General features: G+C 54.0%; 16 non-coding genes across 16 annotated transcripts; all 16 read left to right on the top strand.

The window, feature by feature from the left end:
* Nucleotides 1-322: 322 nt before the first annotated feature.
* Nucleotides 323-486, top strand: LOC149279999 (U1 spliceosomal RNA). The gene has a single exon (XR_016278258.1). It is a non-coding gene; the product is annotated as a U1 spliceosomal RNA (small nuclear RNA).
* Nucleotides 487-1,366: 880 nt separating this feature from the next.
* On the top strand, nt 1,367-1,582 carry LOC149280000 (small nucleolar RNA U3). The gene has a single exon (XR_016278419.1). It is a non-coding gene; the product is annotated as a small nucleolar RNA U3 (small nucleolar RNA).
* A 535-nt stretch (nt 1,583-2,117) lies between these two features.
* On the top strand, nt 2,118-2,281 carry LOC149280001 (U1 spliceosomal RNA). Its single transcript, XR_016278259.1, has one exon. It is a non-coding gene; the product is annotated as a U1 spliceosomal RNA (small nuclear RNA).
* An 874-nt stretch (nt 2,282-3,155) lies between these two features.
* On the top strand, nt 3,156-3,371 carry LOC149280002 (small nucleolar RNA U3). The gene has a single exon (XR_016278420.1). It is a non-coding gene; the product is annotated as a small nucleolar RNA U3 (small nucleolar RNA).
* Nucleotides 3,372-3,906: 535 nt separating this feature from the next.
* LOC149280003 (U1 spliceosomal RNA) lies at nt 3,907-4,070 on the top strand. Its single transcript, XR_016278261.1, has one exon. It is a non-coding gene; the product is annotated as a U1 spliceosomal RNA (small nuclear RNA).
* Nucleotides 4,071-4,944: 874 nt separating this feature from the next.
* Nucleotides 4,945-5,160, top strand: LOC149280004 (small nucleolar RNA U3). Its single transcript, XR_016278361.1, has one exon. It is a non-coding gene; the product is annotated as a small nucleolar RNA U3 (small nucleolar RNA).
* Nucleotides 5,161-5,695: 535 nt separating this feature from the next.
* On the top strand, nt 5,696-5,859 carry LOC149280005 (U1 spliceosomal RNA). Its single transcript, XR_016278262.1, has one exon. It is a non-coding gene; the product is annotated as a U1 spliceosomal RNA (small nuclear RNA).
* Nucleotides 5,860-6,726: 867 nt separating this feature from the next.
* LOC149280006 (small nucleolar RNA U3) lies at nt 6,727-6,942 on the top strand. Its single transcript, XR_016278421.1, has one exon. It is a non-coding gene; the product is annotated as a small nucleolar RNA U3 (small nucleolar RNA).
* A 535-nt stretch (nt 6,943-7,477) lies between these two features.
* Nucleotides 7,478-7,641, top strand: LOC149280007 (U1 spliceosomal RNA). The gene has a single exon (XR_016278263.1). It is a non-coding gene; the product is annotated as a U1 spliceosomal RNA (small nuclear RNA).
* An 881-nt stretch (nt 7,642-8,522) lies between these two features.
* Nucleotides 8,523-8,738, top strand: LOC149280008 (small nucleolar RNA U3). Its single transcript, XR_016278422.1, has one exon. It is a non-coding gene; the product is annotated as a small nucleolar RNA U3 (small nucleolar RNA).
* Nucleotides 8,739-9,273: 535 nt separating this feature from the next.
* LOC149280009 (U1 spliceosomal RNA) lies at nt 9,274-9,437 on the top strand. The gene has a single exon (XR_016278264.1). It is a non-coding gene; the product is annotated as a U1 spliceosomal RNA (small nuclear RNA).
* An 888-nt stretch (nt 9,438-10,325) lies between these two features.
* Nucleotides 10,326-10,541, top strand: LOC149280010 (small nucleolar RNA U3). The gene has a single exon (XR_016278363.1). It is a non-coding gene; the product is annotated as a small nucleolar RNA U3 (small nucleolar RNA).
* A 535-nt stretch (nt 10,542-11,076) lies between these two features.
* LOC149280011 (U1 spliceosomal RNA) lies at nt 11,077-11,240 on the top strand. Its single transcript, XR_016278265.1, has one exon. It is a non-coding gene; the product is annotated as a U1 spliceosomal RNA (small nuclear RNA).
* Nucleotides 11,241-12,122: 882 nt separating this feature from the next.
* Nucleotides 12,123-12,338, top strand: LOC149280012 (small nucleolar RNA U3). The gene has a single exon (XR_016278423.1). It is a non-coding gene; the product is annotated as a small nucleolar RNA U3 (small nucleolar RNA).
* Nucleotides 12,339-12,873: 535 nt separating this feature from the next.
* LOC149280013 (U1 spliceosomal RNA) lies at nt 12,874-13,037 on the top strand. Its single transcript, XR_016278266.1, has one exon. It is a non-coding gene; the product is annotated as a U1 spliceosomal RNA (small nuclear RNA).
* An 887-nt stretch (nt 13,038-13,924) lies between these two features.
* LOC149280014 (small nucleolar RNA U3) lies at nt 13,925-14,140 on the top strand. The gene has a single exon (XR_016278487.1). It is a non-coding gene; the product is annotated as a small nucleolar RNA U3 (small nucleolar RNA).
* The last annotated feature ends 143 nt before the right edge of the window (nt 14,141-14,283 follow it).

Below are 14,283 nucleotides of genomic sequence, written 5' to 3' on the forward strand. Positions count from 1 at the left end.
AGCCAAGTCCTGTTGCCCGGCTCGTGCTTTAAGGTCGCCAAGGGGTAAATGCTCCTTCCCCGCCGCGAGGTCCTGCTGATGGGCGGTGCTACCGCGTGCAAATTTTTGTGCTGCAAAGCACTCTGGGAATGCTGGATTTTACAAGCGCAGCTTAACACGGGAAGATTTTTCCCTGAAGGGCAACAATGAGGAATTTCCTGTGTGCAGGCACCTTGTCCAAGCAGCTGTTCTGCACAGAGCCAAGTGTTAGAGCAGAAACCCCCACCACGACTTTAGCGAGGGGTGTGGAAGTGGCGCCCCCCACCATCTTCTATGGCAGCTCATACTTACCTGGCAGGGGAGATACCCTGATCACGAAGGGGGTTCTCCCAGGGTGAGGCTCAGCCATTGCACTCCGGCTGTGCTGACCCCTGCGATTTCCCCAAATGCGGGAAACTCGACTGCATAATTTCTGGTAGTGGGGGACTGCGTTCGCGCTTTCCCCTGATCATCCCGGTTTAACGATAGAGCCCGCAGTATCTCCGGTATCAGCTGGTGGTTCTCCAGGCGTGGCCCTTGCCGCTACCTCCTAAGGGGGCTGCTCTAGCGCCTTGAGGCGTGCCTCACCCCGTCTGCTCATCCGCTGGGTTAGCTGGCTTTGCCGCTTCCGACCCAGCCTGCGTTCGGAGCCTCCTAGGCCGGGAGGAAGCTCCTTCGCCCTGTCTCTTCTGATGCTCTTGAAAGGCCGGCGACCGCCGCCCAGCCGCCTCCTCTCCTGCCGTTGCCTTTTCTTTCCTCTCTTTCCCGGGAACTCGCACCTGGGCTTGCCCTTCCAGAAGCACGCGCCGCCTAGCCTCTCGTGTTAATGACGCTTTATGCTTTGCCAGGAACCGCCTCCGTTATGGTTAGGGAAAAGGGTACCGCCCCAGACTCTTTGCGGCCTCATCAGGTGTTGCTCCTACGTCAGAGACAATATATCTGCATAAGCCCCACCCCTGGGAGGTCTTAAATGTTAAACGTGTGGTCTCATCACTCACGCTTCTCTGGTTGGTTTTTTTTCCTTCTTGCTTTTCCAAAGCATGCTTAAACGCCATCACAGAGCGTCCTCGGTCAAGCTGCTGATGTTGATGTTCTGCGCTGCCTCGCAGCCTGCCTTGGATGTAATGTATGTTCAGTGGTTGAATAAACGCAATCTAGCCTATTTCACGCATTGACTTCTAAGAAAAGCGTTACGAATTGGTTTTTTTTTGTTTGTTTTCATAAGATTCATGCATTGCAAAGTCTTCTTCTCTTTCGGAGTTGTGCGAATGTCTTAACTTTAGTTTGTCGCTGCAAGCTATATAGCGATGCCTTTAGGTGGGACGGTGTCCCTCGCAGAGCGGACGTCAAGACTGTACTTTCAGGGATCATTTCTATAGTGCCCGACCGGAGAAATGTGCTCGGAAGTGGTCAGGCTCGGTAACCACGATGAAGAGCTCGCGTGCGTTCCCCTGAGCGCGAAGCGAGTATCAAGCGCCGTGGCTAACGGCTGCTTGTTGCTTTTGATGACTGGTCCTTTCTTCGCGAGAGCAGGTTAGGAGGGGGAACGCGCAAGCTGAGTGGTTACTTCTCGTAGCGACGCGTTGAGCTGTGCTTTCTGCGGATACAGCCTTAATTGTGTTTGTTGGCCTCTTTCGAGGGCCTTCCTTCTATGCCGTCGTACTAGCTTTCGAGGCAGGCCTACTCTTAACAGGATAGACACCTCGCGAGGGGCTTAATGTTGCCTATGTTTCATGAGCCTTTAATGGAAACGTTCTACGTGCCAACATCAAATGATAGCCAAGTCCTGTTGCCCGGCTCGTGCTTTAAGGTCGCCAAGGGGTAAATGCTCCTTCCCCGCCGCGAGGTCCTGCTGATGGGCGGTGCTACCGCGTGCAAATTTTTGTGCTGCAAAGCACTCTGGGAATGCTGGATTTTACAAGCGCAGCTTAACACGGGAAGATTTTTCCCTGAAGGGCAACAATGAGGAATTTCCTGTGTGCAGGCACCTTGTCCAAGCAGCTGTTCTGCACAGAGCCAAGTGTTAGAGCAGAAACCCCCACCACGACTTTAGCGAGGGGTGTGGAAGTGGCGCCCCCCACCATCTTCTATGGCAGCTCATACTTACCTGGCAGGGGAGATACCCTGATCACGAAGGGGGTTCTCCCAGGGTGAGGCTCAGCCATTGCACTCCGGCTGTGCTGACCCCTGCGATTTCCCCAAATGCGGGAAACTCGACTGCATAATTTCTGGTAGTGGGGGACTGCGTTCGCGCTTTCCCCTGATCATCCCGGTTTAACGATAGAGCCCGCAGTATCTCCGGTATCAGCTGGTGGTTCTCCAGGCGTGGCCCTTGCCGCTACCTCCTAAGGGGGCTGCTCTAGCGCCTTGAGGCGTGCCTCCTCCGCCTCACCCCGTCTGCTCATCCGCTGGGTTAGCTGGCTTTGCCGCTTCCGACCCAGCCTGCGCTCGGCGCCTCCTAGGCCGGGAGGAAGCTCCTTCGCCCTGTCTCTTCTGATGCTCTTGAAAGGCTGGCGACCGCCGCCCAGCCGCCGGCTTTTCTTTCCTCTCTTTCCCGGGAACTCGCGCCTGGGCTTGCCCTTCCAGAAGCACGCGCCGCCTAGCCTCTCGTGTTAATGACGCTTTATGCTTTGCCAGGAACCGCCTCCGTTATGGTTAGGGAAAAGGGTACCGCCCCAGACTCTTTGCGGCCTCATCAGGTGTTGCTCCTACGTCAGAGACAATATATCTGCATAAGCCCCACCCCTGGGAGGTCTTAAATGTTAAACGTGTGGTCTCATCACTCACGCTTCTCTGGTTGGTTTTTTTTCCTTCTTGCTTTTCCAAAGCATGCTTAAACGCCATCACAGAGCGTCCTCGGTCAAGCTGCTGATGTTGATGTTCTGCGCTGCCTCGCAGCCTGCCTTGGATGTAATGTATGTTCAGTGGTTGAATAAACGCAATCTAGCCTATTTCACGCATTGACTTCTAAGAAAAGCGTTACGAATTGGTTTTTTTTTGTTTGTTTTCATAAGATTCATGCATTGCAAAGTCTTCTTCTCTTTCGGAGTTGTGCGAATGTCTTAACTTTAGTTTGTCGCTGCAAGCTATATAGCGATGCCTTTAGGTGGGACGGTGTCCCTCGCAGAGCGGACGTCAAGACTGTACTTTCAGGGATCATTTCTATAGTGCCCGACCGGAGAAATGTGCTCGGAAGTGGTCAGGCTCGGTAACCACGATGAAGAGCTCGCGTGCGTTCCCCTGAGCGCGAAGCGAGTATCAAGCGCCGTGGCTAACGGCTGCTTGTTGCTTTTGATGACTGGTCCTTTCTTCGCGAGAGCAGGTTAGGAGGGGGAACGCGCAAGCTGAGTGGTTACTTCTCGTAGCGACGCGTTGAGCTGTGCTTTCTGCGGATACAGCCTTAATTGTGTTTGTTGGCCTCTTTCGAGGGCCTTCCTTCTATGCCGTCGTACTAGCTTTCGAGGCAGGCCTACTCTTAACAGGATAGACACCTCGCGAGGGGCTTAATGTTGCCTATGTTTCATGAGCCTTTAATGGAAACGTTCTACGTGCCAACATCAAATGATAGCCAAGTCCTGTTGCCCGGCTCGTGCTTTAAGGTCGCCAAGGGGTAAATGCTCCTTCCCCGCCGCGAGGTCCTGCTGATGGGCGGTGCTACCGCGTGCAAATTTTTGTGCTGCAAAGCACTCTGGGAATGCTGGATTTTACAAGCGCAGCTTAACACGGGAAGATTTTTCCCTGAAGGGCAACAATGAGGAATTTCCTGTGTGCAGGCACCTTGTCCAAGCAGCTGTTCTGCACAGAGCCAAGTGTTAGAGCAGAAACCCCCACCACGACTTTAGCGAGGGGTGTGGAAGTGGCGCCCCCCACCATCTTCTATGGCAGCTCATACTTACCTGGCAGGGGAGATACCCTGATCACGAAGGGGGTTCTCCCAGGGTGAGGCTCAGCCATTGCACTCCGGCTGTGCTGACCCCTGCGATTTCCCCAAATGCGGGAAACTCGACTGCATAATTTCTGGTAGTGGGGGACTGCGTTCGCGCTTTCCCCTGATCATCCCGGTTTAACGATAGAGCCCGCAGTATCTCCGGTATCAGCTGGTGGTTCTCCAGGCGTGGCCCTTGCCGCTACCTCCTAAGGGGGCTGCTCTAGCGCCTTGAGGCGTGCCTCCTCCGCCTCACCCCGTCTGCTCATCCGCTGGGTTAGCTGGCTTTGCCGCTTCCGACCCAGCCTGCGCTCGGCGCCTCCTAGGCCGGGAGGAAGCTCCTTCGCCCTGTCTCTTCTGATGCTCTTGAAAGGCTGGCGACCGCCGCCCAGCCGCCGGCTTTTCTTTCCTCTCTTTCCCGGGAACTCGCACCTGGGCTTGCCCTTCCAGAAGCACGCGCCGCCTAGCCTCTCGTGTTAATGACGCTTTATGCTTTGCCAGGAACCGCCTCCGTTATGGTTAGGGAAAAGGGTACCGCCCCAGACTCTTTGCGGCCTCATCAGGTGTTGCTCCTACGTCAGAGACAATATATCTGCATAAGCCCCACCCCTGGGAGGTCTTAAATGTTAAACGTGTGGTCTCATCACTCACGCTTCTCTGGTTGGTTTTTTTTCCTTCTTGCTTTTCCAAAGCATGCTTAAACGCCATCACAGAGCGTCCTCGGTCAAGCTGCTGATGTTGATGTTCTGCGCTGCCTCGCAGCCTGCCTTGGATGTAATGTATGTTCAGTGGTTGAATAAACGCAATCTAGCCTATTTCACGCATTGACTTCTAAGAAAAGCGTTACGAATTGGTTTTTTTTTGTTTGTTTTCATAAGATTCATGCATTGCAAAGTCTTCTTCTCTTTCGGAGTTGTGCGAATGTCTTAACTTTAGTTTGTCGCTGCAAGCTATATAGCGATGCCTTTAGGTGGGACGGTGTCCCTCGCAGAGCGGACGTCAAGACTGTACTTTCAGGGATCATTTCTATAGTGCGCGACCGGAGAAATGTGCTCGGAAGTGGTCAGGCTCGGTAACCACGATGAAGAGCTCGCGTGCGTTCCCCTGAGCGCGAAGCGAGTATCAAGCGCCGTGGCTAACGGCTGCTTGTTGCTTTTGATGACTGGTCCTTTCTTCGCGAGAGCAGGTTAGGAGGGGGAACGCGCAAGCTGAGTGGTTACTTCTCGTAGCGACGCCTTGAGCTGTGCTTTCTGCGGATACAGCCTTAATTGTGTTTGTTGGCCTCTTTCGAGGGCCTTCCTTCTATGCCGTCGTACTAGCTTTCGAGGCAGGCCTACTCTTAACAGGATAGACACCTCGCGAGGGGCTTAATGTTGCCTATGTTTCATGAGCCTTTAATGGAAACGTTCTACGTGCCAACATCAAATGATAGCCAAGTCCTGTTGCCCGGCTCGTGCTTTAAGGTCGCCAAGGGGTAAATGCTCCTTCCCCGCCGCGAGGTCCTGCTGATGGGCGGTGCTACCGCGTGCAAATTTTTGTGCTGCAAAGCACTCTGGGAATGCTGGATTTTACAAGCGCAGCTTAACACGGGAAGATTTTTCCCTGAAGGGCAACAATGAGGAATTTCCTGTGTGCAGGCACCTTGTCCAAGCAGCTGTTCTGCACAGAGCCCAGTGTTAGAGCAGAAACCCCCACCACGACTTTAGCGAGGGGTGTGGAAGTGGCGCCCCCCACCATCTTCTATGGCAGCTCATACTTACCTGGCAGGGGAGATACCCTGATCACGAAGGGGGTTCTCCCAGGGTGAGGCTCAGCCATTGCACTCCGGCTGTGCTGACCCCTGCGATTTCCCCAAATGCGGGAAACTCGACTGCATAATTTCTGGTAGTGGGGGACTGCGTTCGCGCTTTCCCCTGATCATCCTGGTTTAACGATAGAGCCCGCAGTATCTCCGGTATCAGCTGGTGGTTCTCCAGGCGTGGCCCTTGCCGCTACCTCCTAAGGGGGCTGCTCTAGCGCCTTGAGGCGTGCCTCCCCCGCCTCACCCCGTCTGCTCATCCGCTGGGTTGGCTGGCTTTGCCGCTTCCGACCCAGCCTGCGCTCGGCGCCTCCTAGGCCGGGAGGAAGCTCCTTCGCCCTGTCTCTTCTGATGCTCTTGAAAGGCTGGCGACCGCCGCCCAGCCGCCTCCTCTCCTGCCGTTGGCTTTTCTTTCCTCTCTTTCCCGGGAACTCGCGCCTGGGCTTGCCCTTCCAGAAGCACGCGCCGCCTAGCCTCTCGTGTTAATGACGCTTTATGCTTTGCCAGGAACCGCCTCCGTTATGGTTAGGGAAAAGGGTACCGCCCCAGACTCTTTGCGGCCTCATCAGGTGTTGCTCCTACGTCAGAGACAATATATCTGCATAAGCCCCACCCCTGGGAGGTCTTAAATGTTAAACGTGTGGTCTCATCACTCACGCTTCTCTGGTTGGTTTTTTTTCCTTCTTGCTTTTCCAAAGCATGCTTAAACGCCATCACAGAGCGTCCTCGGTCAAGCTGCTGATGTTGATGTTCTGCGCTGCCTCGCAGCCTGCCTTGGATGTAATGTATGTTCAGTGGTTGAATAAACGCAATCTAGCCTATTTCACGCATTGACTTCTAAGAAAAGCGTTACGAATTGTTTTTTTTTTGTTTGTTTTCATAAGATTCATGCATTGCAAAGTCTTCTTCTCTTTCGGAGTTGTGCGAATGTCTTAACTTTAGTTTGTCGCTGCAAGCTATATAGCGATGCCTTTAGATGGACGTCAAGACTGTACTTTCAGGGATCATTTCTATAGTGCCCGACCGGAGAAATGTGCTCGGAAGTGGTCAGGCTCGGTAACCACGATGAAGAGCTCGCGTGCGTTCCCCTGAGCGCGAAGCGAGTATCAAGCGCCGTGGCTAACGGCTGCTTGTTGCTTTTGATGACTGGTCCTTTCTTCGCGAGAGCAGGTTAGGAGGGGGAACGCGCAAGCTGAGTGGTTACTTCTCGTAGCGACGCGTTGAGCTGTGCTTTCTGCGGATACAGCCTTAATTGTGTTTGTTGGCCTCTTTCGAGGGCCTTCCTTCTATGCCGTCGTACTAGCTTTCGAGGCAGGCCTACTCTTAACAGGATAGACACCTCGCGAGGGGCTTAATGTTGCCTATGTTTCATGAGCCTTTAATGGAAACGTTCTACGTGCCAACATCAAATGATAGCCAAGTCCTGTTGCCCGGCTCGTGCTTTAAGGTCGCCAAGGGGTAAATGCTCCTTCCCCGCCGCGAGGTCCTGCTGATGGGCGGTGCTACCGCGTGCAAATTTTTGTGCTGCAAAGCACTCTGGGAATGCTGGATTTTACAAGCGCAGCTTAACACGGGAAGATTTTTCCCTGAAGGGCAACAATGAGGAATTTCCTGTGTGCAGGCACCTTGTCCAAGCAGCTGTTCTGCACAGAGCCCAGTGTTAGAGCAGAAACCCCCACCACGACTTTAGCGAGGGGTGTGGAAGTGGCGCCCCCCACCATCTTCTATGGCAGCTCATACTTACCTGGCAGGGGAGATACCCTGATCACGAAGGGGGTTCTCCCAGGGTGAGGCTCAGCCATTGCACTCCGGCTGTGCTGACCCCTGCGATTTCCCCAAATGCGGGAAACTCGACTGCATAATTTCTGGTAGTGGGGGACTGCGTTCGCGCTTTCCCCTGATCATCCCGGTTTAACGATAGAGCCCGCAGTATCTCCGGTATCAGCTGGTGGTTCTCCAGGCGTGGCCCTTGCCGCTACCTCCTAAGGGGGCTGCTCTAGCGCCTTGAGGCGCGCCTCCCCCGCCTCACCCCGTCTGCTCATCCGCTGGGTTAGCTGGCTTTGCCGCTTCCGACCCAGCCTGCGCTCGGCGCCTCCTAGCCCGGGAGGAAGCTCCTTCGCCCTGTCTCTTCTGATGCTCTTGAAAGGCTGGCGACCGCCGCCCAGCCGCCTCCTCTCCTGCCGTTGGCTTTTCTTTCCTCTCTTTCCCGGGAACTCGCACCTGGGCTTGCCCTTCCAGAAGCACGCGCCGCCTAGCCTCTCGTGTTAATGACGCTTTATGCTTTGCCAGGAACCGCCTCCGTTATGGTTAGGGAAAAGGGTACCGCCCCAGACTCTTTGCGGCCTCATCAGGTGTTGCTCCTACGTCAGAGACAATATATCTGCATAAGCCCCACCCCTGGGAGGTCTTAAATGTTAAACGTGTGGTCTCATCACTCACGCTTCTCTGGTTGGTTTTTTTTCCTTCTTGCTTTTCCAAAGCATGCTTAAACGCCATCACAGAGCGTCCTCGGTCAAGCTGCTGATGTTGATGTTCTGCGCTGCCTCGCAGCCTGCCTTGGATGTAATGTATGTTCAGTGGTTGAATAAACGCAATCTAGCCTATTTCACGCATTGACTTCTAAGAAAAGCGTTACGAATTGGTTTTTTTTTGTTTGTTTTCATAAGATTCATGCATTGCAAAGTCTTCTTCTCTTTCGGAGTTGTGCGAATGTCTTAACTTTAGTTTGTCGCTGCAAGCTATATAGCGATGCCTTTAGGTGTCCCTCGCAGAGCGGACGTCAAGACTGTACTTTCAGGGATCATTTCTATAGTGCCCGACCGGAGAAATGTGCTCGGAAGTGGTCAGGCTCGGTAACCACGATGAAGAGCTCGCGTGCGTTCCCCTGAGCGCGAAGCGAGTATCAAGCGCCGTGGCTAACGGCTGCTTGTTGCTTTTGATGACTGGTCCTTTCTTCGCGAGAGCAGGTTAGGAGGGGGAACGCGCAAGCTGAGTGGTTACTTCTCGTAGCGACGCGTTGAGCTGTGCTTTCTGCGGATACAGCCTTAATTGTGTTTGTTGGCCTCTTTCGAGGGCCTTACTTCTATGCCGTCGTACTAGCTTTCGAGGCAGGCCTACTCTTAACAGGATAGACACCTCGCGAGGGGCTTAATGTTGCCTATGTTTCATGAGCCTTTCATGGAAACGTTCTACGTGCCAACATCAAATGATAGCCAAGTCCTGTTGCCCGGCTCGTGCTTTAAGGTCGCCAAGGGGTAAATGCTCCTTCCCCGCCGCGAGGTCCTGCTGATGGGCGGTGCTACCGCGTGCAAATTTTTGTGCTGCAAAGCACTCTGGGAATGCTGGATTTTACAAGCGCAGCTTAACACGGGAAGATTTTTCCCTGAAGGGCAACAATGAGGAATTTCCTGTGTGCAGGCACCTTGTCCAAGCAGCTGTTCTGCACAGAGCCAAGTGTTAGAGCAGAAACCCCCACCACGACTTTAGCGAGGGGTGTGGAAGTGGCGCCCCCCACCATCTTCTATGGCAGCTCATACTTACCTGGCAGGGGAGATACCCTGATCACGAAGGGGGTTCTCCCAGGGTGAGGCTCAGCCATTGCACTCCGGCTGTGCTGACCCCTGCGATTTCCCCAAATGCGGGAAACTCGACTGCATAATTTCTGGTAGTGGGGGACTGCGTTCGCGCTTTCCCCTGATCATCCCGGTTTAACGATAGAGCCCGCAGTATCTCCGGTATCAGCTGGTGGTTCTCCAGGCGTGGCCCTTGCCGCTACCTCCTAAGGGGGCTGCTCTAGCGCCTTGAGGCGCGCCTCCTCCGCCTCACCCCGTCTGCTCATCCGCTGGGTTAGCTGGCTTTGCCGCTTCCGACCCAGCCTGCGCTCGGCGCCTCCTAGCCCGGGAGGAAGCTCCTTCGCCCTGTCTCTTCTGATGCTCTTGAAAGGCTGGCGACCGCCGCCCAGCCGCCTCCTCTCCTGCCGTTGGCTTTTCTTTCCTCTTTCCCGGGAACTCGCACCTGGGCTTGCCCTTCCAGAAGCACGCGCCGCCTAGCCTCTCGTGTTAATGACGCTTTATGCTTTGCCAGGAACCGCCTCCGTTATGGTTAGGGAAAAGGGTACCGCCCCAGACTCTTTGCGGCCTCATCAGGTGTTGCTCCTACGTCAGAGACAATATATCTGCATAAGCCCCACCCCTGGGAGGTCTTAAATGTTAAACGTGTGGTCTCATCACTCACGCTTCTCTGGTTGGTTTTTTTTCCTTCTTGCTTTTCCAAAGCATGCTTAAACGCCATCACAGAGCGTCCTCGGTCAAGCTGCTGATGTTGATGTTCTGCGCTGCCTCGCAGCCTGCCTTGGATGTAATGTATGTTCAGTGGTTGAATAAACGCAATCTAGCCTATTTCACGCATTGACTTCTAAGAAAAGCGTTACGAATTGGTTTTTTTTTTGTTTGTTTTCATAAGATTCATGCATTGCAAAGTCTTCTTCTCTTTCGGAGTTGTGCGAATGTCTTAACTTTAGTTTGTCGCTGCAAGCTATATAGCGATGCCTTTAGGTGGGACGGTGTCCCTCGCAGAGCGGACGTCAAGACTGTACTTTCAGGGATCATTTCTATAGTGCGCGACCGGAGAAATGTGCTCGGAAGTGGTCAGGCTCGGTAACCACGATGAAGAGCTCGCGTGCGTTCCCCTGAGCGCGAAGCGAGTATCAAGCGCCGTGGCTAACGGCTGCTTGTTGCTTTTGATGACTGGTCCTTTCTTCGCGAGAGCAGGTTAGGAGGGGGAACGCGCAAGCTGAGTGGTTACTTCTCGTAGCGACGCCTTGAGCTGTGCTTTCTGCGGATACAGCCTTAATTGTGTTTGTTGGCCTCTTTCGAGGGCCTTCCTTCTATGCCGTCGTACTAGCTTTCGAGGCAGGCCTACTCTTAACAGGATAGACACCTCGCGAGGGGCTTAATGTTGCCTATGTTTCATGAGCCTTTAATGGAAACGTTCTACGTGCCAACATCAAATGATAGCCAAGTCCTGTTGCCCGGCTCGTGCTTTAAGGTCGCCAAGGGGTAAATGCTCCTTCCCCGCCGCGAGGTCCTGCTGATGGGCGGTGCTACCGCGTGCAAATTTTTGTGCTGCAAAGCACTCTGGGAATGCTGGATTTTACAAGCGCAGCTTAACACGGGAAGATTTTTCCCTGAAGGGCAACAATGAGGAATTTCCTGTGTGCAGGCACCTTGTCCAAGCAGCTGTTCTGCACAGAGCCCAGTGTTAGAGCAGAAACCCCCACCACGACTTTAGCGAGGGGTGTGGAAGTGGCGCCCCCCACCATCTTCTATGGCAGCTCATACTTACCTGGCAGGGGAGATACCCTGATCACGAAGGGGGTTCTCCCAGGGTGAGGCTCAGCCATTGCACTCCGGCTGTGCTGACCCCTGCGATTTCCCCAAATGCGGGAAACTCGACTGCATAATTTCTGGTAGTGGGGGACTGCGTTCGCGCTTTCCCCTGATCATCCTGGTTTAACGATAGAGCCCGCAGTATCTCCGGTATCAGCTGGTGGTTCTCCAGGCGTGGCCCTTGCCGCTACCTCCTAAGGGGGCTGCTCTAGCGCCTTGAGGCGTGCCTCCCCCGCCTCACCCCGTCTGCTCATCCGCTGGGTTGGCTGGCTTTGCCGCTTCCGACCCAGCCTGCGCTCGGCGCCTCCTAGGCCGGGAGGAAGCTCCTTCGCCCTGTCTCTTCTGATGCTCTTGAAAGGCTGGCGACCGCCGCCCAGCCGCCTCCTCTCCTGCCGTTGGCTTTTCTTTCCTCTCTTTCCCGGGAACTCGCGCCTGGGCTTGCCCTTCCAGAAGCACGCGCCGCCTAGCCTCTCGTGTTAATGACGCTTTATGCTTTGCCAGGAACCGCCTCCGTTATGGTTAGGGAAAAGGGTACCGCCCCAGACTCTTTGCGGCCTCATCAGGTGTTGCTCCTACGTCAGAGACAATATATCTGCATAAGCCCCACCCCTGGGAGGTCTTAAATGTTAAACGTGTGGTCTCATCACTCACGCTTCTCTGGTTGGTTTTTTTTCCTTCTTGCTTTTCCAAAGCATGCTTAAACGCCATCACAGAGCGTCCTCGGTCAAGCTGCTGATGTTGATGTTCTGCGCTGCCTCGCAGCCTGCCTTGGATGTAATGTATGTTCAGTGGTTGAATAAACGCAATCTAGCCTATTTCACGCATTGACTTCTAAGAAAAGCGTTACGAATTGGTTTTTTTTTTGTTTGTTTTCATAAGATTCATGCATTGCAAAGTCTTCTTCTCTTTCGGAGTTGTGCGAATGTCTTAACTTTAGTTTGTCGCTGCAAGCTATATAGCGATGCCTTTAGGTGTCCCTCGCAGAGCGGACGTCAAGACTGTACTTTCAGGGATCATTTCTATAGTGCCCGACCGGAGAAATGTGCTCGGAAGTGGTCAGGCTCGGTAACCACGATGAAGAGCTCGCGTGCGTTCCCCTGAGCGCGAAGCGAGTATCAAGCGCCGTGGCTAACGGCTGCTTGTTGCTTTTGATGACTGGTCCTTTCTTCGCGAGAGCAGGTTAGGAGGGGGAACGCGCAAGCTGAGTGGTTACTTCTCGTAGCGACGCGTTGAGCTGTGCTTTCTGCGGATACAGCCTTAATTGTGTTTGTTGGCCTCTTTCGAGGGCCTTACTTCTATGCCGTCGTACTAGCTTTCGAGGCAGGCCTACTCTTAACAGGATAGACACCTCGCGAGGGGCTTAATGTTGCCTATGTTTCATGAGCCTTTCATGGAAACGTTCTACGTGCCAACATCAAATGATAGCCAAGTCCTGTTGCCCGGCTCGTGCTTTAAGGTCGCCAAGGGGTAAATGCTCCTTCCCCGCCGCGAGGTCCTGCTGATGGGCGGTGCTACCGCGTGCAAATTTTTGTGCTGCAAAGCACTCTGGGAATGCTGGATTTTACAAGCGCAGCTTAACACGGGAAGATTTTTCCCTGAAGGGCAACAATGAGGAATTTCCTGTGTGCAGGCACCTTGTCCAAGCAGCTGTTCTGCACAGAGCCAAGTGTTAGAGCAGAAACCCCCACCACGACTTTAGCGAGGGGTGTGGAAGTGGCGCCCCCCACCATCTTCTATGGCAGCTCATACTTACCTGGCAGGGGAGATACCCTGATCACGAAGGGGGTTCTCCCAGGGTGAGGCTCAGCCATTGCACTCCGGCTGTGCTGACCCCTGCGATTTCCCCAAATGCGGGAAACTCGACTGCATAATTTCTGGTAGTGGGGGACTGCGTTCGCGCTTTCCCCTGATCATCCCGGTTTAACGATAGAGCCCGCAGTATCTCCGGTATCAGCTGGTGGTTCTCCAGGCGTGGCCCTTGCCGCTACCTCCTAAGGGGGCTGCTCTAGCGCCTTGAGGCGCGCCTCCTCCGCCTCACCCCGTCTGCTCATCCGCTGGGTTAGCTGGCTTTGCCGCTTCCGACCCAGCCTGCGCTCGGCGCCTCCTAGCCCGGGAGGAAGCTCCTTCGCCCTGTCTCTTCTGATGCTCTTGAAAGGCTGGCGACCGCCGCCCAGCCGCCTCCTCTCCTGCCGTTGGCTTTTCTTTCCTCTTTCCCGGGAACTCGCACCTGGGCTTGCCCTTCCAGAAGCACGCGCCGCCTAGCCTCTCGTGTTAATGACGCTTTATGCTTTGCCAGGAACCGCCTCCGTTATGGTTAGGGAAAAGGGTACCGCCCCAGACTCTTTGCGGCCTCATCAGGTGTTGCTCCTACGTCAGAGACAATATATCTGCATAAGCCCCACCCCTGGGAGGTCTTAAATGTTAAACGTGTGGTCTCATCACTCACGCTTCTCTGGTTGGTTTTTTTTCCTTCTTGCTTTTCCAAAGCATGCTTAAACGCCATCACAGAGCGTCCTCGGTCAAGCTGCTGATGTTGATGTTCTGCGCTGCCTCGCAGCCTGCCTTGGATGTAATGTATGTTCAGTGGTTGAATAAACGCAATCTAGCCTATTTCACGCATTGACTTCTAAGAAAAGCGTTACGAATTGGTTTTTTTTTGTTTGTTTTCATAAGATTCATGCATTGCAAAGTCTTCTTCTCTTTCGGAGTTGTGCGAATGTCTTAACTTTAGTTTGTCGCTGCAAGCTATATAGCGATGCCTTTAGGTGGGACGGTGTCCCTCGCAGAGCGGACGTCAAGACTGTACTTTCAGGGATCATTTCTATAGTGCCCGACCGGAGAAATGCGCTCGGAAGTGGTCAGGCTCGGTAACCACGATGAAGAGCTCGCGTGCGTTCCCCTGAGCGCGAAGCGAGTATCAAGCGCCGTGGCTAACGGCTGCTTGTTGCTTTTGATGACTGGTCCTTTCTTCGCGAGAGCAGGTTAGGAGGGGGAACGCGCAAGCTGAGTGGTTACTTCTCGTAGCGACGCCTTGAGCTGTGCTTTCTGCGGATACAGCCTTAATTGTGTTTGTTGGCCTCTTTCGAGGGCCTTCCTTCTATGCCGTCGTACTAGCTTTCGAGGCAGGCCTACTCTTAACAGGATAGACACCTCGC

Source organism: Sceloporus occidentalis, unplaced genomic scaffold (assembly GCF_023333645.1).
Source record: "Sceloporus occidentalis isolate IW3139 unplaced genomic scaffold, rSceOcc1.0.p SCAF_160, whole genome shotgun sequence".
In the NCBI taxonomy this organism is placed as follows: Eukaryota; Metazoa; Chordata; class Lepidosauria; order Squamata; family Phrynosomatidae; genus Sceloporus; species Sceloporus occidentalis.